Source organism: Desmodus rotundus, chromosome 3 (assembly GCF_022682495.2).
Source record: "Desmodus rotundus isolate HL8 chromosome 3, HLdesRot8A.1, whole genome shotgun sequence".
In the NCBI taxonomy this organism is placed as follows: Eukaryota; Metazoa; Chordata; class Mammalia; order Chiroptera; family Phyllostomidae; genus Desmodus; species Desmodus rotundus.
The window spans coordinates 88,295,389-88,321,973 of record NC_071389.1 but is presented as its reverse complement, the minus strand read 5'-3'; the positions used below and the strand labels follow the sequence as shown (position 1 = coordinate 88,321,973).

The 26,585-nt window shown below is 39.7% G+C and overlaps 1 pseudogene; it reads right to left on the bottom strand.

The window, feature by feature from the left end:
- Window positions 1-5,106: 5,106 nt before the first annotated feature.
- LOC112297514 (translation initiation factor eIF2B subunit gamma pseudogene) lies at window positions 5,107-6,453 on the bottom strand (annotated as a pseudogene).
- Window positions 6,454-26,585: the final 20,132 nt, after the last annotated feature.

The following is a 26,585-nucleotide window of genomic DNA, read 5'->3' as shown; positions in this document are numbered from 1 at the left end:
TAAAAAGAAGAAAAAGATCTCTCTCCCTCTCTCACCTGCCTCGCTGTCCACACACACACACACACAGAGGAAAGGACACATGAGAGCACAGTGAGAAGGTGGCTGTCACAAGCCAGAAGAGAGCTCTCACCAGAACCTGACCATGCTGGAATGCTGACCCAGAACTGTGAGGAAATAAGAGTCTGCTGTTTAAACCACCAGTATTTTTTTTTTTTTTTATAAACAAAGGTATGTTGCCTGAGCAAGCCTCAAGTATTTTGTCCAGTTATTGTTTCCATGATCCTGGTGGTAGCTAAATTATCTTCTGATTTTGAACTTGCGTATATTCTATAGCCTCTTTTGCTCTGTGTGCCTGGACTCACTTCCCTATGTTCACACAAACATACACACCTCAGCACACACACCATTTATGGAAAGATCTGAGATCCTACTCAATCTAAACCCTAATGTTAGTTCAAATGTGTCCTTTTTGTAACATTTTAAAGGGAGAGTTCAATAAGACCCTAGACTGTGAAGGAGTCTACTTGTTGAAATAATCTTTTCATTTCTCAAATAATGTAACCTGCAAAGGAAGCACAACACACATTGACTTTGATGCATCAGTGGAAGAATATTTTCACATTCCACAGCTGTGTACACAAATAAGACATTGCTAACAATATGAGTCACACTAGGAAATATATAGATACATTCCAATTTGCAGTAGCTTTTTTTTACTCCAATTTTTATATTCATTCAGTAATAGTTATTTTTAAATTTTTTTTAAAAGAGATATATTTAAATACCTCTAACTCTCTCAAGCCATTCAAGATTAAGCAAAATTGGGGTCCAAGTTATCTAGTGACCACATCACTCATGCAGCTTTTCTGCTGTTAATGCTGACCAACAAAATAACAGTAGAATCACTGTGATGGTATTAATACATTCTTCAAAGTGAACACAATCAATTGGATCCTATAAGACCCAAATCTTGGAGGGAAGACACAATGATGTAAAAGATTCCAAGTAATTTCATGTGCAGCTCTATGAGATCTACTGAGAGCTAAAGGTGATTCTTGGAGCAAATATATTAAAAGGTAGTAGTGTTTGAAGAAGCCTGAGCAGGTTAAACAAACAAACAAACAAAACCACCCCCCCCAACCCAATCCAACCCACACCAGGGACTGGTCACATTTACTTCCTGGCCCAGTACACCAGGTGCTGAGCTATTATTGATGAGAAGTTTGTCTGGCAGGCTTTGCCTTGTGGTGATTCTCATCCTATACCTAATTCCTCTGGGCAACATTTGTTGAAGGCCCTCCGTGTGCCAGGAGCCATGCAGCTCTGCAACCCTCCCTTACATGGCACCTGTGGAGTAAGAGAAGCAAAGGTGCAGAGAGGATGGAAAACTGGTGTGCCCAGTGATTAGGTATTCAATTCATTAAACATTTGCTGAGGGTCTGACAGGTGCCAGGCACTGTGCCAAGTTCTGGAGATGCAAAGAAATTCCATGAGGCCCTTGTTCTCAAGAGATCCCAGTCTGAACATAGACCGACCTTTAGGATGCATTAGTAAGGGAAAGAAACAAATTACAGGACAGAATGGATACTCCTGAGTAAAGAAGGATGTGCACAATAAAACAGTATATGGTGCACATGCACATTCACACGTTTCTGGTAAATGCCTAGAATATCTATCTGGTAACACTGGTTTCTTCTGTGGAGAAATAGTTTTGTTTTCTTATAGCACCTATTACATTCTTCAAATGTTTCATGTATTTATTTGTTAACCTGTTGTCTTTTTCTCTTACTAGCATGCAACTGCTTCCTAACAGCTGTTTTTCCAGTAACTGGAATAGTGCTTGGTATGTTTTAGATGCTTAGTAGTTTTTGTTTTTCCTTTTAATTAGATGAGAATAGAGTTCAGAGATTGGAAAGAGTCTCACTTTTAGCTGATTGTCATTTTGTATGGCTTAAATATTTATCATTTTACTATAAAAACTCAAATATATGCAAATGGAAAGACAATAGTATAGCAAATGCCCATGTATCCATCACTCCAAAATAATGATTGACTCATGGCCAGTCTTGTTTCATCTGTCTCTCTCCTTACTGTTCTCCCTGAGTCAAGATTATTTTGAGACAAATTCCAGGCATCATTATATATTTAAATATTCTATTTTTTGAATTATATTTTATTGATTATGCTATTACAGTTGTCCTAATTTTTTTCCCTTTGATCCCTTTACCCAGCCCCCCACCTTCCTTCAGGCAACCCCCACACTGTTTTCCATGTCCATGAGTCATGCACATATGTTCTTTGGCTACATTATTTCTTAGGCTGTACTTTACATCCCCATGATTATTCTGTAACAACCAATTTGTATATCTTAATCCCATCACCTTTTTCATCCATTCCACTGACACTCCACTCATCTGGAAACCCTCAAAATGTTCTCTGTACCTATGATTCTGTTTCTGTTCTGCTTGTTTGTTTATTTTGTTTTTTAGATTTAATTGTTGATAGAGAAGAACTTATTGCCATTTTACTGTTCATATTTTTCTTCTTCTTCTTCTTAAAGAATACCCTTTAATAGTTTATATAATGCTACTTCTTTACATGGCACCTGTGGAGTAAAAGAAGCGAAGGTGGTGGTGAACTCCTTTAGCTTTTTCTTGTCTTGGAAGCTCTTTACCTGTCCTTCAACTCTCAATGATAGCTTTGTTGGGTAGAATAATCTTGGTTGTAGGTCCTTGCTTTTCATTACTTTGAATATTTCTTGCCAATCTCTTCTAGCCTGAAAGTTTCTTTTGAGAAATCAGCTGACAGTCTTACATGGGCTCCCTTGTAGATTATTAACTGCTTTTCTCTTCTTTTAAGATTCTTTCTTTGTATTTAATCTTTGGCATTTTAATTACAATGTGTCTCAGTGTGGTCCTCTTTGGGTTCATCTTGTTTGGGACTCTCTGTGCTTCCTAGGCTTGTATGTCTATTTCCTTCACCAGGTTAGGAAAGTTTTCTGTCATTATTTTTTCAAATAAGTTTCCAATTTCTTGCTCTGACTAGATCTTTTTATGTTGCTCTTGTTTCTGACTAGATCTTCTTATGTTGTTGAGGTTCTCACTAAGTTCCTTGAGCATCCTTATAACCAGTGTTTTGAACTCTGCATCTAGTAGATTGCTTATCTCCATTTTGTTTAGTTCTTTTTCTGGAGTTTTGTTCTGTTCTTTCATTTGATCCATGTTTTTTGTCTCCTCATTTTGGCAGCCTCCCTGTGTTTGTTTCTATGTATTAAGTACAGCTGCTACATCTTCCAGGCTTTGTAGAGTGACCTAATGTAGTAGGTGTCCTGTAGGGTCCAGAGGCACAGCCACCCCTATTACCCAAACTGGGCACTCAAGGTGTGAGCACTATGAGGGCTGTGTATACCCTCCTGTTGTAGTTGAGCCTTGATTGCTTTTGGCACATCCAAGGTCAGCTACCACCTGTGTTCTGTCCGGGATCACACAGCATAAACTACAAAGTGATCTGCATATGGCTGCTAATTGTGTTGAGCTTCCAGGTGCCCACCCATGGCTAAGCTGTGAACCAAGGCTGGCTGCTGCTAGTGCCAGGCTTAGGGCAACTTAGAGAGCAGTATGAGGCTCACTGAAGTCAGATGCTGCTTGATTGAGAGAATTTAGGAAAATCTGAAGCATGGACCAAGACAAGCCATTTGTATGGAAAAACCACTGGAAACATCTTAAGTGAGCCTAAAATTTGGGTGGGGCAGGGCCTCAGGAAATCACCAGGATGGGGCAAACAGTATGAGACAGATTGATGGAGTCTCTGATGTGGTATCTGCCTGCTGGTTTTGTGGCTTTTTGGAGGGAGGGCTCAGAAAAAGTACAGTGACCTCTGTTAGCACTTCGGTCAGAGAGAAAGCTGCCCCCCACCCCTTGCAGCTCTTGTACCAAGGCTGGACAATTCAGTTCCTCCCCATATGTCTTTGATGCCTTTTAACCTGCTGCCCCTGTGCTGGCATTCAGAGTAAGTAAGTCTGTGTGCAGGCTCTTAAGAGGAGCTGCCTGAGACTCTAGCAGTTTCTCTCTTCCACAGCCTCAATCCCTGCTGGACTTTACAGCCAGAAGTTATGGCAACTTCTTTTCCTGGCACTGGAATCCTGGGCTGGGGGGCCTGGTGTGGGCTTGAGACCCCTTGCTCCTGAGATATTGCTCCTGATTTTCACTTACCACCTGGGCATGTGGAACCAGCCCATTCTGCATCTTCACCCCTCCCACCAGTCTTGATGTGGTTTCTTCTTTGATTCTGTAGCTATAGGACTTCCATTCAGCTTGATTTCTGGTGGTTCTGAATGATGGGTGTTCTATAGTTTAGTTGTAATTTTGATGCGGTTTTACGAGGAGGTGAGGCATGTTTACCTACATGGCCACCTTGACCAGAAGTCTTAGGTATTTTAAATTGTAAACTATAAGTATATTACATTCCATACTTATACAAATAAATAATATATTAATATAAAATGTTCAGTATTCAAATCTTCCTAATTAGTATCGTAATTTTTTTAACAGGTTGCTTGAATTTTATTTAACACTGTGCGTTGTTATACCACTAGATGTTCACAATAGGGAATATGGCTTCACCCGTCCCATCCATTTATCCATTCTTCCTTCCTTCCACCATTAAATATACATATTAAGTGCTTAGAATGTACCAGACATTGTTCCTAGTGTTTAAGGAGCTTTTTCACCTTATCTGAGGGAGACCAGTAATAAATAACACAAGTAGGTAAAAAGTTCATTCCATCTAACATGTCTTGTATTTAAAAAGTTGAAATAGTGTAACATGTATTATAATAGAAGGAGAAGAGTCTTTGTAAGATTGACACAAGAGTTTGAAAGTACTTACGTCCTTTATGGTATTTAAAATTTGCAACATTTCATGTTCTGATAAAGCCTTGTTAACAGATCATATTGATTCTTACTATAACAAAGAAATAGATTAAGATCATCAAAGATTTTTTTCTTTTGGGAGCTCTTCTTTATTGGGAAATAGAGTCAAACAGATGGGCCAGCTAATATCTGTAGTTCTGGGGGCCAAGAGGAATGTGTCTGACTTGCTCAGAACTCAGATCTCCATGAGCTGGTCATTCCCCATGATCACTTCATTTACGCATTTGGCTTTGGCTTCAATCCTCTGGCCATTTCCAATTAGGCAGTCTCTGATGTTTACTCCCTTCTCAATCACAGCATTGTTACAGATGACGCTGCCCTGGATGTTGCATCCTTCCTCCACAGTGAGAGTTCATGAGAAGGCAGTTGGTGATAGTCACTGTATCTCTGATGACACAGGATGAACCAATGACCGAGTGCTTCATGGACAACTTCTCTCCAACCTGTGTATCTGGCCCAATAAGGCTGTCAACTCCAAACAAATTTTCATTGACAATCTGAGCTGATGAAACTAACCAGTGATTCTTCTGGACAAAGAATAGGTAGCAATTGGGCACCTGTCTGTTTGCTTCTATGTAGAGTCCCAGGTGCTCAATTGAAGGCAGAGCCCCTCTTTAATGATGTGGACATAGCAGTGCCCCTGTGATCTGGACAACTCTTCCCACCTGTGTCCTTGACAGGCATCCCAACAACCATCATAGGAAGCAAAGATCAGTGTGTTGTCCTCTTTTATAAAACTGTAAATATATAAGGACTTTAGCTCCTTTTTCTATAGGTCCTCCTCTTTTTCTTCTTGTCTTTGTTGTGAGGAAGCTGAGGAAAACTGTTTTCTTACTAGGTATGAAATCAGTTCACTCCGATGGAAGTGATTGACTCATTTTCCAGTAGGAAGTCAATAATGTATTTTTTTATGCAGTAGAGAAGGGCGTCCACGAGGCCTGTGTGGAAACATATTCTAAGGTGCTTCTGCAGGATGGATCTCTTAATGACCAGCTCTTTATCCAAGTCTGCTTCACGAGCCATAAAGACCAGCCCCTTTCCTATGTTGTCCACTTCAACAAAGTCATGCTGCTCCACTGCTTCCCCACCTGCTTTTGACCTGGAACTGGTTCTAAGCCATTTTGGCCTTTTCTCAGTAATATGGCAAGTGATGCCTCATGAGCTATGAGCAGGTCCACAATCTCCTTAAGGCAACATCTGTTATTAGGTCACAGCTCAGGACCAGTACATCTGTCTCAAGTTTTGGATATATGTGTTGGAGAGAATCTGCAGTTCCCTTTTTAGCTTCATCAGGAATATACACAATATCTAGCTTCATTTTCACCTTGAATTCTTCAGATAGAGCCTTTTGGACATCCCTGGTTATAATGATTTCTTCAAATCCAACATGCACAAGCAGGTTCAATGGGTGCCAAAATAAAGGTTTGTTTCCAGCTGGAAGCAGAGGTTTGGGAATGCTGGAAGTCAGATCTGTCATCTGAGATCACCTTCCAACTGCCATTACTACTGATTGGAATTCCATTTTTACAAATTTGGCTCCTGGCACGTTGCTACTGCTCCCAGCATGCCCCATGCTGCCTCCCTAAAACTAAATTAAAATTTTTTTCACAACTGTGTTGACTGGGCTGTGCTATTATATACAAATCAAGTCATGATAGCTGGGAGCCAAGAATACTCTTTGCCAGGGTTTGAGTGGTCAGACTTGGGTGTTTATGAAACAGGGTTAGGACCAGTCTGACACCACACTCTGGCATATGCTCTGTAAACAATGGATTGGCGTTTACACAAGTCAGTCCTGTGATTATAAATGAATGCTCCTCAAGCAGGTCTGCTTAGAGAGAGCCTTTTCTTGTTGGAACATGGATAGCATCAGTGAAGGCAGCTATCCCTAAATTATGAAGTATCTTTTGCCCATTATTTGCATATTCTAGGAAAAGTAGAGTTATGGGTAGGCTCTATTAGACCCAAAAGTTTTTTTGAGTAGTACCTGAATCTCACAATAAAGGTTGGCATTTGACCTGATCAGAAATGCCAACAGCATTAAAACAATGTTACAACAGAAAAGGGCAAACAAAGACAATGTTTTAAAACTCACACAGTCATCAAGACACTAGCTTCCCTTAAAATTTTTGGTTAAAATTAAAATGGTTAAACAGGGGAGGGAAAGAACTCTTGACAAGATATTCCAAAGACTATTAAGCAGTATAACTGATTTTGACACAAGTCTCTCAGAATGTATGCTTCCAAATTATGAGGTCACAGCAGTCATTTTTTGAGGGGGAAGATATACTCTTATTCTCCCAAAGGTACAGTTGTGCAAAAAATTTGTAGTTGCTTCCAATGATAGTTTCTCAGTCATGTTAAAAAAATCCACTTTCTAAAGTTTAGAATTATACCTTAATTGTAGCAAAATGATGCCAATGAGGGCCAGCCCACTGTCTTCAGTGGTACTGGAAGTTGGTGCTTACCCCCTCCCCTTTCTACCTGTTTGGTTTTACTTTGGAATATGGTTGAAATCTATTTCGGTGTCTAAATTTGAGCTGGAGGAACAGGATTGAGTGTGTTGACTAAACAGATTCATTTCTTATTTTGACTAAAATGTTGGTGCCTGACGTCACTGCCTGAAATCGATCAGTTGCTAGTTTGTGTGTGTAGGGTTTGGCATATTTCAGACAAACTGTTTTGTTCATCTCATCCCACCTTCTACCAACATCCTTCTTTTTGCTCTGAATACTGATTTATTCCAAATTTCCCTTTCATCAAGATTTTGAGAGCTCTCAAAAGAGGCAAGAGGATGATTCTGAAACCTGCAAACCTATGATTTTTGTTGAAATTCTGGATAAGATGCCAGATGTGAGGGGATAATCGGGGGAAGAGGGGAAGGGTTTTCAGGAACAACTATAAAGGACACAAGGACAAAACCAAGGGGTGGGGTGGAAGCAGGGTAGGGAGGTGGGGAGGGCTGGGGTGGGGGGAGTGGGGTGGGGTAAATGCAGACAACTGTAATTGAACAACAATAAAATAATTAAAAAAATAAATGCAGTTTCACATACAAAAAAGAGAAAAGATAGTTCAAAAGTATAGAAAGAGAAGTGATGTTCTTTAGAAGCCTCATGGGTTTACCAATGAGTCATGTTGGATCAACCTCACTCCCTTTCTGTAGAGTTACAAGAACTCTAGACACAGAGGGCATGGGATGGTAGAAAGCAGCCTGAGCTAGCAGTTAGGAAGTCCATCTTCAAATCCTTCTTGTCATTTTCTAACCACACAATTTGGGACAAGTCATATGCCTTCTGTGAGCCTTATTTGCCTCATCTATAAAACAGCGATAATAGCTTCTGGGGCAAGGTAAGAACTGAATAAATGATACTTTCCTTTTAAGGATTGGTTTGAGTGTTGAAAGAGATAATGAATCTTAAATGGACTAGAATATGGTCAAGCAAATAATTCAGTACCTGTGAGTAATGGCCACACACAGAGAAAAAGACAAAAGCAAACAAAAAATGAAATTTTAGGTTGGAATAATGAGAAGTTATTATCATGTGTTACTAGAAGTAGATGAAGATACCAGGAATATTTAATTTGGAGAAGGGGAGAGCTCAAGTGTTGGAGGGTTGGGTACCAAATCTGCTATCAGATAGTATAAGGGTGGGCAAAAGACAGCCCTGGGACTGAAGTTGTAGCTTATAGCTGCAACTTATAGCTGCTACACTTGTTGAATAATAAGTGATTTTGTGTATTTTATCCATGACTTGATTGTAAACTATCTGAGGCAGTGATCATAGCACAGTTTTGCCTTTCGACACAGAGTCTGGCACAGATGTGAGCACATAATATGAGGATATAGTAGAGGAATGAGCACATGATTTGGAGTCAAGAGACCTGAATTCTAGGCCATTACTCTGAGCAGCTCAGTTACCTTAGGATACTTCAGTGACACTTGATGAGCCACTGGAGTGACTTTGGGTCATAACTTTTTGAGGGATGTATTGGTTTCCTGGGGCTGCCCTAATAAATTGCCACAAACTACGTGACTTAAAACAGCAGTAATTTATTCTTTCATACTCTGGAGGCTAGAAGTCTAAAATCTGCAGGACACGCCATGCTCCCTTTCAGGGCTCTAGGGAAAGATCCTTCCTTGTCTCTCAGCTTCTGGTGGCTCAAGGTGTTCCTTGGTTTGTGGCAATGGAATTTCAATGTCTCAGATCTCCCCTCCTGTTTCTTCAAAGGACACTTGTTATTGGGTTTAGGGTGCACTCTAAATCCAGAATGATCTCATACTGAGGTCCTTAATTGCATCTGCAAAATCCCATTTTTAGGGAAGATCATACTCACAGGGTTAGGACTCAAACATATTTATTTGTTTGTTTTTTGGGGGGGCTACTGTTCAACCACTGTAAGGGATAAAAGCCTCTTTGAGAATTGGTGGATGTAATAGATTTTCACAAAATAAAAAAGTTAAACAGGTATTTTAACACTCAGATATTAAAATTTTGCCTATAATCGTAGGCGATTTTTGAAATTCAACCGAAGTTCAATCATAGGCCCCAAGTGAAGAGCTCTAGTCTACATAATCTCTGAGACCTCTTCCAACTTAAAGAAATTCGAGTTAGTTCATATTCTGTGACTGCATTTCATTTCTGGATAAGCCATGCCCTTTGTTCCTCAGGTTCCTTTACAGTTTGTGAGGAAGGGTCTAACCTACTTCATGTGGAAGACTGAAGCAGATCTTCCTTGGAGCACGTGCCATCCTAGAAGAAAGTCTCAGGTCTTTTTAAGTTATTCTGATACCTACAGTTTGCAGGCAGATCACTCAAAACATCATTTTCATTATATAAAAGCCCAACTGTGGCTTTCCTTATATAATTGCAACAACTGAGAGGTAGCATGAGTGGTTGATATAAGTGTTATTATGTCAGGTTTTCCCTTCATCATATGCTCTTTCTAATGTTTTAATGTGAAGATTGGGTTTTAGGAAGACCAAGAGTCCAATTGATCATCAGATAGTGGGTTGATTTTGGAGGATGTTTATAAATCAAGTCGTTGTCCAGCGAGTCATTTCTGTGGTGGAAGAACTTGATGGTGAATCAAACTGTAAGTGAATTCATCACAAATGATTAAACAATATAATTCTGTTCTTAATGATAGTTTTAGTGAGTAGTTTCAAATACTTATAATAGCATTACATGTGAAGTAAATGCTTTTAAGACAGGTTTTTCTTATAGAGGTCAACAAACTAAATTCCATGAACCAAATCTGGCCTGTTGCCTGTTTTTATGAATAAAGTTTAGCTGGAATACAGCCATCCTCAATCATTTATGTATTGTCTACAGCTACTTTTGCACTTTGGCAGAGCTTAGTAATTGCAACAGTGACCATATGGTCCCCAAATCCTAAAATATTTACTCTCTGGTTCTTTATTTAAAAAAGTTGCTAATCCCCACTCTACACTACAGATAGCAACAAATACAGCTAAGAAGTGTGAAAGAGGAATAAATTTCTTTTTATAGAAATAATTTGCAGATCATGAAAAATATATTTTTATTAGATATATATCAGCAAAAATATTCAGCAGAGCAGGAAAGCCTATAGAACTTCAGCTGGCCAGGTAGACTTATTTGTGATAGTTAATGCAATATATTCTGAACAGTTGAGGAAGACATACAGAGTACCACATGTGATCCACTGAGAGACTTTTGTTTTCTTGCATTAAAAGCAAAAAATAAACCCAACCCCTGGGATCATATATTCTCATATGTACAGCTTCTATTTGGAGGGTAGGGGTGGTAAAATTAATTTTACCTCTATGTTTTCATTGCTGATGTTCATGAATTCTTTGAAAAAAAAGCTATTATGAATGGTAGTCATGCAAATGTTTATAATTGACTTTGTCCTTTACAAATGTACTTTGTATAAAACTCTTATTAAAATTGAAATTGATTGAAAGTGGAATCTACCTAGAGTGGTCCCTTACTTTAGCTTTCTACCTCCCTTTTCTGTCAACCTTACTAAGCATTATTCCCTCTTGAAAATTGCTGATTTTAGATGTAAAGAAGTCAATTTCCAAAATGTTTCACATTTAATTTGCCCTAAAGCTACCCATTCTCAATAAAACTTAAGCTTTTAAAAGACTGTAAGGGTGAGAATGAGTTTGGAAATAAATAGTGAGAAAAATTGATACAACATTTGCTTTGAGAGAAGGGCAGTCTTGTATGGAAGAGGATACTTAGTAGGCTTCTAGACCAAATAGCATGATCAATTAATTATATATCAGTTTCACCCAGGTCTCCTTCATTTTTCTCTGTATTAGGACTGACACTCCTTTTATACTTTGGGAGGAGGTTTGAGCAGTTCCCTGCACATATAGTGACAATATTTTCTGAACCAACAATTGGAATGTATGTGTGCCCTGGAGATGTTTAAGACATGTAGGCTGATAATGGATCAGAATATTTTAAAGCAAGAATGCAGTAAGAAATGACCTACATATTCTTCTCAAACCACATTTTTCTTAAATTGACCCAATGACTGAAATATTCTAGGAATGCATTTGCTCCTCTATAATAAATTAGCTCAGATACTCCTTACCATTAATATGTTGGATTAACAGAGTGACTTTTATTTCTTTTAAATAAGCATCATTCTATTGCTTAACATGATTAATGTAAAATGCAAAAAATATTGAGTGGTATAATTAATATAATTATAGTAATGCATGTAGACCCTTTTTCTTTTGGAGAGTTACTGTTCTAAAAGTGCAGCTACCATGCAGAAAGTTCACCATGTTGGTCTGATAGTGCCTGTGGGCAGACGCCCAGCTAGTCTTCCACAGGAGAGATAATTAAGAGACAATGGTATAGAAATGCGTGTTGTAGCACACACGAGTGCTCCTGTGTGTTGACCTTGGAGCTCCGAGCAACTTAGAGAATGGCTTGGTTTTCAAAATTACAATTCCTCCCAGGTTCTAGAGGGAGGCACAGATAAGATTCTTCAGATTTTACACCATTTCAGGGAGGTAAAATACCTAGTTGGCAAAGCTGCCCTCTCCTTGGAGACCTGCTAGGAGGAATTTCAGATGTTTAAAAAATGCGGGACATATAGATGAATCTGAAAAACTGCCAGAAGGAAGCAGCTTTCTATTTTGTATACAGCTTTACAAAAACAGGAAGGTGGAGGGTAAGTGGGAGAGTAATGAAATGGGAAGTCCACTGATGGGGAGTGGCGTAGTACATATAGGTAATAATAGGGTGGCTGCTGATTTTTCCAGTGGCTGTCTTGGCAGCATGTTTCTCCATCATATCTAACTCTAATGAAAAAGTGAAGAACGGGAAAAGTGTGAGTTTGACAACATTAGAAGTATCCTATTGAAAGTAGACTAGAGGCGATGCTTTCAAGAAAGAGCAATGTGGCAACAGGCTGAATCCACATGGCCATAAAAACTAGGATGAGATAGAGTAAGAGGTATTTAAAGAGACCCAGAACTCAGTGAATAAAATAATGCCCTGTAAAAAATGGCCCAGAGAACCATCACTTCTTGCCCCCAAATATCATCAACCACCTTAAGTGTTGAGTGGAATGCAGTCTGTGTGCACGTGTGTGTCTAAGCAATAACTAGACCAGACTTTTTTGTGTGCAGGTTATTTTGGGATCAGTTAAATGAAAATAAATAATGTGTCATGTGTAGAACCCCCTATGTGTGCTTTCTTTTCAAAATATTTATTTCCTCTTATTCCATTCAAAAAGGAAACCCATAAGGAGTAGCAAGAGGAGGGCACTGTCTCTTTATGAATACTAATAAGGAAATCAAGGGAGACAGTGGCACTTCAAGTTTCATCTTTCCATTTCCTAGAGGCGCAAACTCTGCAAGTTGTCACCTTGGTGTATTCAGTACCTTTTGAAGCACTAGACTCCTCCAGAGAGAATGTCAGCCCCAGCCCTGGGCAGTTTTGACAAACAGAGTATATATTGATACATGATAAAGTATGCTAGAAATCACCCCAGTGCTAAAGGCTACTATAGTTTTAATATCATCATTTGAATTAACAAGCATTCTGTGGAGAAATAATGAGCTTTCATTATTCAGAACATCATCCTTACCCGGGGAACTCAGAAACCATTAGCTCTTGAGAACTTAATGAAAAGATGATAAAGAATGTTTTAGATAAAAGTTTGAACGGGCACACTTGATAACTGAGGTAAAATATTAATGTTTGCTTGGATGATGTATTAGGATTGCTGAGTGAGGCCCATGGAAAGGATGGATGCGGTGTGAGGTGAGCTTGCGCCTGCGCAGTGGCTGGACTGGCCCAGTGGCAGTGCCCGCTGTCATTCTCTGGGCAGCTGTGCTTCTGAGATCAGCACACGCACGGCATGTCCAGGTTTCCTTTAGACTTACAGATGAGAGGAAATGAAGGGAGACAAGAAAAAGAGGGGACAGAGAAAGATAAAGTGTAACCAACAGGTATTGCTGTACATGCTCACAATTGGCATCTCAAATATTTTTTTTTATCACCTCTAATGCATATAATAAAATACCTAAGTTTATATGATAAGTATTTTGTTTGTCTTGTTTTAGTCTGATGAAAAGACTAGGAAATTTTATTTTATTATTCCAGTTTTAAATTTTATAAAAAAAGTTGCACTGGGAAAGGAGAGAAAAAAAAATAAAAAGCAAGTATTGTAAAAAGAGATCACATCTTTAACACTTGGATGCCATTGTGAACCATCTGTGAACTGGTTCCTGACCAGTGTAAACACAGAATGAAAACACAAAAAGTAGAAGGTGTCAAAACATCATTCCCTCTCCCACCATAAAAACGATAGCTCCTGGAAACACTTTGGTGTATTTACCTTCAGGACTTTTGCAGTATGTAGATTATTTATATGCAATAATCATGTAGCACATGCAGAATTATATATGTTGTAATTTTAGAGCATTTTTTCTTATTATAAAATGAATACATTGTGATTATCCAAAACTGGAAAATACTGAAGATTATTCAAACTTTGGTGTTTATGAGAATCACACACACACACAAAAGCATAGTCTCCTGGATCCCATCTCAGAACTATGAATAAAACATCCACTAGAGGCAATCTCTGGGGGCAGGACTGTCCAGGTTAGAGTCTTGGTTGCATTTCTTAACAGTATGTAGCCTTGAGCATATTATTTCACCTCTTTATGCTGCACTTCTCTCATTTGTAAATTAAGGATAAAAAGGGTACACACCTTAGGGCTTCCATAAGGATAAAATGGCATAATACCCATAAAGCACATAGAAAATTGGTTTAGACATAACATGAAATCAAATGTTAACAGTTGATATTATTATTAATATAATTAATATTGTAACCATTATCTATAATTACAACAAGATCCCTAGGTGATTTGAATGGAGTGTTAGAATCATGTTATATATTAGTCTTCTTTCTTATATATTTAAGAATATGATTAGGATTGTATTATTGTTACTATGATAGATTAGTGTTCAACATCCTTCCAAACATTTTTCTAGTACAATTCTCAGAATTGCTGGCATCAAAGCTTCTGAGTACAATTTAGGATATAGAAAGTAAATGAATTAGGTGAACTCACCTGAGATTTAGAAGGTGAAAGTGAGCCAGAGGCTGTTTCTGCTGCTTGATTTTCCTTGCAAATTTTGGGTGGGTGGGAAATTGGTGTTTCTGCTCCGTCATCAACAGGAGTCTTAATATCTGTTGAACTACAGAGTTGGGGGTGGTGAATGGAGAGGGGGCCCATTTTGCTGGTAGAGATCATACTTCTTGGTTGGGGTGATGGGGGTGAAGTTCAAAAGGGGGCAGCTTATCTGTTTGGCAGGAGGTTTCCTCATTACAAAAGAGGCTCCTTTGGTGACTGAGTTTTGTAACTTTGAGAGTCATTCCTGGAACCTAACTTAGAGACTATTCCTTCAGCCTTCCCAATAATCCAGAAACATTAAAACTTGTAATAAACCTGCTTCTGCTAAACTAGGTAGAGTGGATTTTGTTCTTTGCAACTGAAACCTGACAATAGCATTTAATATAATTTTAAAATCATAATTAAGTAGAAATATCCTCAAATCTTAGAAGGAAGATGAAAATATAGAGGCATTTGTGTCAGATAGAATATATCATAGACCAGTTTATTATTCTTTAGGAATTATATATAAAACCATACTTATGTTTCTTAGTAGTCATGTGTTGTTTAAGGACAGGGATATGTTCTGAGAAATGCGTGGTTAGAGAATTTTGTCATTGTGTGGACATCAGAGACTGCACTTACACAAACCTAGATGATACAACATTCTGCACACCTGGCTGTATGGTATAGCCTATAGCACATCACCGTATTGAATACTGTAGGCAATTGTAACACAATGGTAAGTATTTGTGTATGAAAAAATAAAAAAGGTACAGTAGAAATGCAGTATAAAAGATAAAAAAATGTACACCTATAGAGGGCACTTACCATAAATGTAGCTTGCAGAACTGAAAGTTGCTTTGGGTGAGTCAATGCGTGAATGGTGAGTAAGTGTGAAGGCCTAGGACATTACTGTACACAACTGTAGACTCTATAAACACTGTATACTTGGGCTACACTAAATTTATAATTTATTTCAATAATAAATTAACTTCAGCTTAATGTAACTTTACTTTACAAACTTAAATTTTTAAAAACTTTTTTGACTGTTATAATACCATGACTGTTAAAACACAAACTGTACACATGCAGCTGTACAAAATAATCTCTTCCTTTATTTGGGCCATTTTTTTTTTTTTTTTTTTTTTTGTCTTGGCGCGTCTGTTACTTTAAGGGGCGGAGCAATGACAGAACACTTCAAAGCTCCAGAAAAAATACAACTAAGCGACGAAGAGATAGCCAACCTATCGGATGCACAGTTCAAAGCACTGGTTATCAATATGCTCACAGACTTGGTTGAATCTATTCAAAAAACAGATGAAAAAATGAAGCCTATGCTAAGAGAAACAAAGGAAAATGTACAGGGAACCAATAGTGATGAGAAGGAAACTGGGACTCAAATCAATGGTGTGGACCAGAAGGAAGAAACAAACATCCAAGCAGAAAAGAATGAAGAAACAAGAACTTGGAAAAATGAGGAGAGGCTTAGGAACCTCCCGGACGCCTTGAAACGTTCCCACATCCGAATTATAGGGGTGCCAGAAGGAGAAGAGGAAGAACAAAAAATTGAAAACTTATTTGAACAAATAATGAAGGAGAACTTCCCTAATCTGGCAAAGGAAATAGACTTCCGGGAAGTCCAGGAAGCTCAGAGAGTCCCAAAGAAGCTGGACCCAAGGAGGAACACACCAAGGCACATCATAATTACATTAGCCAAGATTAAACGCAAGGACCTACATCCAAGATTACTGTATCCAGCAAAGCTATCACTTAGAATGGAAGGGAAGATAAAGTGCTTCTCAGATAAGGTCAAGTTAAAGAAGCTCATCATCACCAAGCCCTTATTATATGAAATGTTAAAGGGAGTTACCTAAGAAAAAGAAGATCAAAAATTGGAACAGTAAAAATGACAGCAAACTCACAGTTATTAATGGCCATACATAAAACAAAAACGAGAGCAAACTAGGCAAACAACTAGAACATGAGGGTTGTCATTAAGGGAGTGGGAGGGGGAGAGAGGGGGAAAGGTACAGAGAATAAGTAGCATAGATGATAGGTGGAAAATAGACAGGGGGAGGGTAAAAATAGTGTAGGAAATGTAGAAGCCAAAGAACTTATAAGTATGACCTATGGACATGAACTATAGGGGGGGAATGTGGGAGGGATGGGGGTGGGCAGGATGGAGTGGAGTGGGGGGGGAAATGGGACAACTGTAATAGCATAATCAATAAATATATTAAAAAAAAAAATCTCTTCCTTTATATCCTTATTCTATAAGCATTTTTCTATTCTTGATTTTTAATTTTTTAAACTTAAAAAAAAAAACCCCTAAGACACAAACACACACATTCGCCTAGGCCCACACAGGGCCAGGATCAGCAGTATCACCGTCTTCCACCTCCACATCTTGTCCCACTGGAAGGTCTCCAGGGCAATAATATACATGGACTTGTCATCTCCTGTGATGACAATGCCTTCTTCTGTAATCCCACCTCAAGGACCTGCCTGAGGCTCTTCTTGAGAATGTGTCACTCTTTTCAGAAATATGACCATGGTGGTTTGTTTGGTTTATTTGTTTTTGTCATCATAGATTTGTTTGTAAGCAGGTAATGCACTGTGATTATATTCCTCTTTATTAATGAAAACTTTTGGTGTTGGGTTCCATGTTTTCAAACTTTTTGAGAAGTTGTTAAGGTCTGCAAAACATTTACTAACTCCTTCATTGTGAATTTTCTTGGGAGTTCTTTTTTTCTGCAGTTTCTTTTTTTCTTGTCTCCCCTTTTTTAGCTATGTGTTCCTGTTCCAATAACTTCTCATTAGTCAATTCCTCAGGAACCACATCTAGGAGTTCCTCCTAGCTTCATCCACATCCATGTTGCAGTTGTTTGCTGTGTTAGCCACAACCTTGTTGATTATTGCAATCTCCTTATTGTGGGCAAATCTTTTGAAGTCATAAAGTAACCTCTCAAGTGTTTGCTTCCAGATGCCATTTATATGCTCCTTGGTGACATCATCCCAATCCCAAGCAATGTTCTTGAGGCAATTGTAGACATGGTAATCCTTCCATAATTGCATCAGTGACTTCTTAGTGTCTTCCTCAGCTGCAGCAATAGCCCGGGCAAAGGTCCTCCTCAGGTAGTAGGCCTTAAAAGTTGCTATCATTCCTTGCTCTTTGGTTAGATCAAAGAGGTAATGTTTAGAGGGAGAAACACTATTTTTTAAAAATATATTTATTGATTATGCTATTACAGTTGTCCCATTTCCCGCCCCCCTCACTCCACTCCATTCTGCCCACCCCCTCCCTCTCACATTCCCCCCCTATAGTTCATGTCCATGGGTCATACTTATAAGTTCTTTGGCTTCTACATTTCCTACACTATTATTACCCTCCCCCTGTCTATTTTCCACCTATCATCTATGCTACTTATTCTCTGTACCTTTCCCCCCTCTCCCCCTCCCACTCCCCTATTGACAACCCTCCATGTGATCTCCATCTCTATGGTTCTGTTCCTGTTCTAGTTGTTTGCCTAGTTTGCTCTTGTTTTTGTTTTAGGTGTGGTCGTTAATAACTGTGAGTTTGTTGTCATTTTTACTGTTCCTATTTTAGATCTTCTTTTTCTTAGGTAACTCCCTTTAACATTTCATATAATAAGGGCTTGGTGATGATGAACTTCTTTAACTTGACCTTATCTGAGAAGCACTTTATCTTCCCTTCCATTCTAAATGATAGCTTTGCTGGATACAGTAATCTTGGATGTAGGTCCTTGCGTTTAATCTTGGGTAATGTAATTATGATGTGCCTTGGTGTGTTCCTCCTTAGGTCCAGCTTCTTTGGGACTCTCTGAGCTTCCTGGACTTCCTGGAAGTCTATTTCCTTTGCCAGATGAGGGAAGTTCTCCTTCATTATTTGTTCAAATAAGTTTTCAATTTTTTGTTCTTCCTCTTCTCCTTCTGGCACCCCTATAATTCGGATGTTGGAACGTTTCAAGATGTCCTGGAGGTTCCTAAGCCTCTCCTCATTTTTCCGAATTCTTGTTTCTTCATTCTTTTCTGGTTGGATGTATGTTTCTTCCTTCTGGTCCACACTGTTGATTTGAGTCCCAGTTTCCTTTGCATCACTATTGGTTCCCTGTACATTTTCCTTTGTTTCTCTTAGCATAGGCTTCATTTTTTCATCTGGTTTTCGAACAAATTCAACTAATTCTGTGAGCCTCTTGATAACCAGTGTTTTGAACTGTGCATCCGATAGGTTGGCTATCTCTTCCTCGCTTAGTTGTATTTTTTCTGGAGCTTTGATCTGTTCTTTCATTTGGGCGATTTTTTTTTTTTTTGTCTTGGTTTGTCTGTTACTTTAAGAGGCGGAGCCTTAGGTGTTCACCAGGGCGGGGTAATGCTGGTGCAGTGATGCTGTATGTGGGGGAGGGGCCGAGAGGGAGCAATGGCACCCGCTCCACTCTGCCGGATCTTAGTCACTCCCTCTGCTACCCACAATCAAACTGGGCCCCTCTGGTGCTGGTTCCTGAGTGGGTGGGCCTGTGCACACTCTAGGCCCCTGTGGGTCTCGCCAACGACCTCTCCTGTGAGGATGGGAGTTTCTCCTGCTGCCGCCCCAACCCCCATGGGCGTTTTCAATCAGAGGTTTGAGGCTTTATTTCCCCGAGCTTGAGCCCTGGGTTGCGTGGTTTGCTTTGTTCTCCCTCCCCCCCCATTTGTCCCGTTTATCTATGTGGGAATGTGGGGCCACAGGGTCTGCTAGTGCTCGGAATGACTGCGCCATTTGTTCCACACTCCGCCAGTCTTGGTCCCGCCACAGCCACACGAGTCCTCTCCACCCCAGTGCCCGTCTCTGCCCCTCCTACTGGTCTGGATGAATGTTTATTTTTTATTTCCTTGGTGTTGGACCCCCTTGCCATTCGATTCGATTCTCTGTCAGTTCTGGTTTTGCGAGGAGGCGCAGTGTGTCTACCTACGCCACCATCTTGGTTCTAGAGAAACACTATTTTGATATTGGGATGAAGATCATCAATGAGAGGAACATGTGTAGGGACTTTATTAAAGTAAGCAAAATCTTGAAAGGTATGTAGATCCCAAACAGTACTTCTCCTTTGTGCTGGCAGGGCAATTCAAGAGGGCATGATGGAAGAGGAGGAGGGTCGTCCATGACTTCTTGCTGCTCCTGTAAGACACTGTCAGTGTGTGCTTACTGATATGCTCAAAGGCCCTGGGGTTCTCACCCTGCCAGATCACAAGGGTTTTTCAACTTGTAGCCTGCAACATTGTCCCCAAGTAAGACTGTTTTCCTGTCCTTAAAAGTCTTGAAACCTGACATTGACTTGGCCTCCTTATGGATGAAAGTCCTTTCAGACATTTGTTTTCAAAATAGGAATGTTTCATCCATATTGAATATTTGCTCTGGGAAATAATTTTCCTCCACAACTGACTTCTCTAGAGTTTCCAAAAATTCTTTAGCTGCCTTCACATCAGTGCTCAAAGACTTATCACTCGCTTTTGTATTATGTAATGAATAATGATTCTTGAATCCTTTAAATCACCCAGAGTTGTACATTCAACATCATAGTTGGGGCTAGCCCATCCTTTCAACATCACAAACAAATTTTTGATTTGGACGTTATCATCACAGTGCTGACAGGAATATGCTTCTGTGTCTGGTCCTCAGTCCAGGTCACTAGAAGTGTCTTCATGTCTGATATAGGCCTTTCTTGAATTTTTGTTAGTCTTGCTGTCTTCAATAAAACAGATTCTTTAACAAATTTTTATCACTTTGTTCTTTGAGATTGTAACTATGGTGCAGTGGGACATGTGTGACTGACCAGCAATAACCATCACTTATTTTTCACCTTCTAAGTCCTTAATCATTTTTAAATTTGCTTCCAGGTAAATCACTTGATTTGGTCTCTTACTGGCAACATTATCAGTGGATTTTGTACATTAGAGGCTACAATGAACAAATAACATGAAACTAAATTAAGTACAAGATAAAATGATATAATCAAGAGACACAGTAAACATGAGATGTGTGATGCTGCTGCTGGGGTAGCGTGGCACATGGTTTTACAGCAAACCGTTTTTATAAGTAGAAAGAGTACACACTAAAATCGTGATAAAAAGTATTGTGCAGTAAAAACATAAACCACTAACATAGTCGTTGATTATCATCATCAGATATGATGTACTGGACATACCGTGTGTGCTGTGCTTATCAACAGCTGGCAGCACAGTGGGCTCGCTTACACCGGCATCATCACAACACGTGTGTCATGTGTTGTGCTACAGTGCTGAGGTGGCTATAATGCCACTAGGTGAGGGGAGTTTCTCAACTCCATGATAATCTTATGGGACCACTGTCACATATGTCATCCATCATTGACTGAAATGTCATTATGCAGGGTATGACTTTAAATACTTTAAAGATGAAAAAAAAAAAACGCCAATATCACGGTAAGAAGAGTGCTTAAGGACAATAAGGTCCCTGGGACGAGCGTGGGGACCAGGGTGGCTAAAGCCCTGGCCCAAGCGCAGGGTCTGCTGCAGGATTCTTGGGAGAGAGCCAGACTTGGCTCTGTGAGAGGCCAGGTACTTGCTTGGACTAGGGGGGCTTGAATAGGAAGAATTTCTCAAAAAGAAAAAGAAAATAGAGGCACTCAGTGGCTAGTTAGAGAACTCTCCATAGCTGCTGCTGCCTCTGGCGCCCCTCCCCCCTCAGCCGCTGGACTGTGAACGTGGGATAAGCAGCCCCAGTGCTCACCTGAAGCCCGGTTGTGAGCAGCCAGATTAGTGGACTGGGCGCCAACACCTGAAACCTCGGGTGGGTGTGCACCTGGTTCAGTGGCTGGCTGCCCCGCCCACAGGCCCACAGCCATGGACCACCCATGCACCCCAGGTACAAAGCCAAGGACCGCCCGCATACCGCAGGCACACAGCCGCGGATCGCCCTGCAACCCGATCAAACGCCAGGCTGCCGGCGGATGACCACACCTAAAAAAACCTGGTTCTGAACAACTGCTACATAGCCCCTGCACACAGAGCCCTACAGGGCCTACTGGCTCTCTGGGAAGAAGGCAGAATGCCCAGCAGAGGGGAGCTGCAGGGCTAGGGGAGACTGCATTCCTGGGAAAGACTTGACCCAGTAGGGGGCTGAACTACCCGGTAGGAGCACCGAGAGCCCCTAGCATCTAAGACAGCAAAGAGCAAGAAGGTGGAGTGTGAGTTGCCCCTAATTGGTGCACCTCAAGAACAGCACAACTGGTGAACTAAAGGCCTAGGGGGAGCAGAAGGACCCTGAGGAACTGGACTAGAGGCTGAACGACAGCAAAGAGTGTGGCTCAGGAAGGGAGAAATGTGAAACCAATCCTTCCAACCACCCCCTCCCATTCCACAGACAGGAAGACCAGCAGAACTAACCTGACAGGTTTAAAGCCAGAAGAAGACTTTTTTTTTTCTTTTTTCCTCCTTTCCCCCTAAATTACTTCTTCCTTTCTGTCCTTCTTTCTTTTTTTATTCCTTCTTCCTTCCATCCTTTACTTTTTTATTCCTTCTTCCTGCCTTCCTTCCTTCCTTCCTTCGATTCCTTTTCTATTCCCTTTTCCCCTCCTTTCCTTCTCCCCCTTTTTTTTTCCTTCTTTCTCTTTTTTCCACAGGTGAGACAATAAAACCTGGGGCACTGAAAAGATCAGAGTTAGACCGTGTTAGACCCATAAAAGTCCGTGAAAGACAAGTGAGCACAAGAGATTAAGGAGACAGCACCACTGAATCCCATTGGCATTCTCACATAGAAATTCATACCATAAACCCAGGGACTCAGATCAATTTCAGGAGCAGAGGTTAATAAGAAGAGACTCACAAACAATGGGAAGACAAAGAAACAATCCCCAAATGAAAGGAAAGGAGGAAGCCCCAGAAAGAATGCTAACTGAAAAAGAGGCAAGTCAACTATCAGATACTGAGTTCAAAGCAATGGTTATCAGGAAGCTCACTGACCTCACAGAGAACTACCAGAAACCACAGGGAAACTACAATGAACTCACTGCAAACTATATCAACATGAAAAAGGAAATACAAACTATCAACAAGGGCCAAGAGGAAATGAAGAATAAAATTTCTAAATTGAAGAACACAGTACAAGGAATGAAAAGCAGACTTGATGAGGCAGAGGATTGGATCACCGAGCTGGAGGACAAAGTAGAAAAAAACACCAAGAAAGAACAAGAAAAGGAAAACAGGCTCAGAAAGAATGAAGAGAGATTAAAGGGAAATGCAGGACAACATGAAACGTAATAATACCCATATAATAGGAATACCAGAAGGAGAAGAAGAAGAGCAAGGGATAGAAAACCTATTTGAAAAAGTAATGATGGAAAATTTCCCTAATCTGATGAGAGAAAAAGTCACCCAAATCCAGGAAACACAGAGAGTCCCAAACAAGAGGAACCCAAAGAGGCTCACTGCAAGACACATCATAATTAAAATGGCTAAATTCCAAGACAAAGAGAGGATCTTAAAGGCAGCAAGGGAGAAATGGGAAGCAACATACAAGGGAGCCCCAATAAGGTTACCAACTGACTTCTCTATGGAAACACTTCAAACCAGAAGAGAATGGCAAAAAATATTACAAGCAATGAGAACCAGAGGCCTGCAACCAAGACTACTTTACCCAGCAAGGCTCTCAATCAAGATAGAAGGCCAAATAAAGAGTTTCCCAGACAAAAGAAGTCTAAAAGAATACACTTCCACCAAACCAGCTCTGCAAGAGATGCTAAAGGGACTGCTTTAAGGAAAGGAAGGAAAAGAGAAAGAGAGAGGAACACAGATAGGAAAAAATGGCAATGGATAACCACCTATCATTAATAACCTTATATGTAAATGGATTAAATGCTCCAATCAAAAGACATAGAATAGCTGAATGGATAAGAAAGCATGACCCACTCATATGATGCCCACAAGAGACCCACCTGAGGAGAAAAGACATACACAGACTGAAAGTGAAGGGCTGGAAACAAATTTTCCAAGCAAATGGACAGGGAAAAAAAAGCAGGGGTAGCAATACTCATATCAGACAAAATAAACTTCCAAAGAAGGGCCATAAAGAGAGACCCAGAAGGTCACTTCATAATACTTAAAGGAAGAATCCACCAAGAAGACATAAACATTGTAAATATATATGCACCCAACATAGGAGCACCCAAATACATAAAGAAAATCTTGGAGGTCTTCAAGAAAGATATTGCCAGCAACACAATTATAGTAGGGGACTTTAACACCCCACTGTCAAAAATGGACAGGTCTTCCAAACAAAATATCAGCAAGGATATTGTGTCATTCAACAATAACCTAGAGGAAATGGACTTAACTGATATATATATAGAGCTTTTGACACAAGAAGCAAAATACACATTCTTTTCAAGTGTACATGGAACATTTTCAAAGATAGACCACATGATAGGACACAAAGCAAGCCTCAACAAATTCAAGAAAATTGAAATCATATCAAGCATTTTCTCTGACCACAAGGGACTGAAACTAGAAACCAACCCCAAAGGAAAACCCCAAACACTCAAAATCATGGAGACTGAATAGCATGCTATTAAACAATAAATGGGTCAAGAATGAAATTAGGGAAGAAATCAAAAACCTTCTGGAAACAAATGAAAATGAACTCACAACAACCCAAAACCTATGGGACACAGCAAAGACAGTCCTGAGAGGGAAGTTCATAGCAATACAAGCCTACCTTAAAAAGATAGAAACATTTCAAACAAACAACCGATCCCTATACCTACAAGAACTCGAGGGACAACAACAAAGACAGCCCAGAGCAAGCAGAAGGAAGGAAATAACCAAGATCAGAGCAGAGTTAAATGACATAGAGACTAAAAGCACAATTCTAAGGATCAATGAATCCAGGAGCTGGTTCTTTGAAAAGATAAGCAAAATCGACAAGTCTTTAAGTAGGCTCATCACGAAAAAAACAGAGAGGATCCAAATAAACAGAATTAGAAATGAAAGAGGAGAGATTACAACTGATACCACAGAAATACAGAGGATTGTAAGAAATTACTATGAAGAACTGTATGCCAAGAAATTTGAAAACCTAGGTGACATGGACAAATTTCTAGAAAAATATAATCTTCCAAAACTGAATGCAGAAGAAGCAGAAAACCTGAACAGACCAATAACAGCTGATGAAATTGAAGCAGTCATCAAAAAACTCCCAACACACAAAAGCCCTGGACCAGATGGTTTCACAGGAGAATTCTACAAAGCATTTAAGGAAGAGCTAACCCCTATCTTCCAGAGACTATTTGAAAAAATCCAAACTGATGGAAGACTCCCAAACTCTTTTTATGAAGCCACCATCATCCTAATCCCCAAACCAGATACAGACACCACAAAGAAAGAAAACTTCAGGCCAATATCGCTGATGAACATAGACATTAAATTTCTCAACAAAATACTGGCAAACCACATCCAGCAATACATTAAAAAGATCATACACCATGACCATGTGGGATTCATCCCAGGGATGCAAGGATGGTACAATATTCGCAAATCAATAAACATAACACACCACATAAACAACAGCAAAGCCAAAAATCACATGATCATATCCATAGATGCGGAAAAAGCATTTGATAAGGTACAGCACCCATTTATGATAAAAACACTCAGCAAAGTGGGAATAAAGGGAGCATTCCTCAACATAATAAAGGCCATATATGAGAGACTTACAGCCAACATCACACTCAATGGACAAAAACTTTGAGCTTTCCCACTAAGATCAGGAACAAGACAAGGATGCCCTCTCTCACCACTCCTATCAACATAGTACTGGAAGTCCTAGCCACAGCAATCAGACAAGAAAAAGCAATAAAAGGCATCCAAATAGGAAAGGAGGAAATGAAACTGTCACTGTTTGCAGATGACATGATAGTGTACATGGAAAATACTATAGACTCCACCAAAAAACTACTTGACCTAATAAATAAATTTGGCAAAACAGCTGGATACAAAGTCAATACTCAGAAATCAAAGGCAGTCCTGTATACCAATAATGAAACAACAGAAACAGAAATCAGGAAAAAAGTCCCATTTGATATAGCAACAAGAAAAATAAAGTACCTAGGAATAAACCTAACCAAGGAGGTAAAAGACCTGTACTCAGAAAACTACACAACACTGAAGAAAGAAATTAAGGAAGACACCAACAAATGGAAGCATGTACCATGCTCATGGATTGGAAGAATTAACATCATCAAAATGGCCATAGTACCCAAAGCAATTTATAGATTCAATGCAATCCCTATTAGAGTACCCATGACATATTTCACAGGTATGGAACAAACATTTCAGAAATTCATATGGAACCATAAATGACCCCGAATAGCTGCAGCAATTTTGAGAAAGAAGAACAAAGCAGGAGGGATCACAATACCTGATATCAAACTGGTATTACAAGACCACTGTAATCAAAACAGCCTGGTACTGGCATAAAAACAGGCTTATAGACCATTGGAACAGAACAGAGAGCCCAGAAATAAACTCAAGTCTTTACGGTCAATTAATATTTGACAAAGGAGGCAGGAGCATAAAATGGAGTAAAAACAGCCTCTTCAACAGATGGTGTTGGGAGATCTGGACAGCTCCGTGCAAAAAAATGAAACTCGATCACCAACTTACACCATACACGAAAATAAACTCAAGATGGATAAAAGACTTAAATATAAGTTGTAACACCATAAAAGTCCTTGAGGAAAACATTGGCAGGAAAATCTCAGACATTCCACGCAGCAACATCCTCACAGACACATCCCCTAAAGCAAGGGACATAAAGGAAAGAACAAACAAATGGGACCTCATCAAAATAAAAAGCTTCTGCATGGCTAAACAAAACAGCACCAAATTACAAAGAGAACCAACAGTATGGGAAAACATATTTGCTAATGATACCTCAGACAAGGGCCTGATCTCCAAAATATATAAAGAACTCACATGACTCC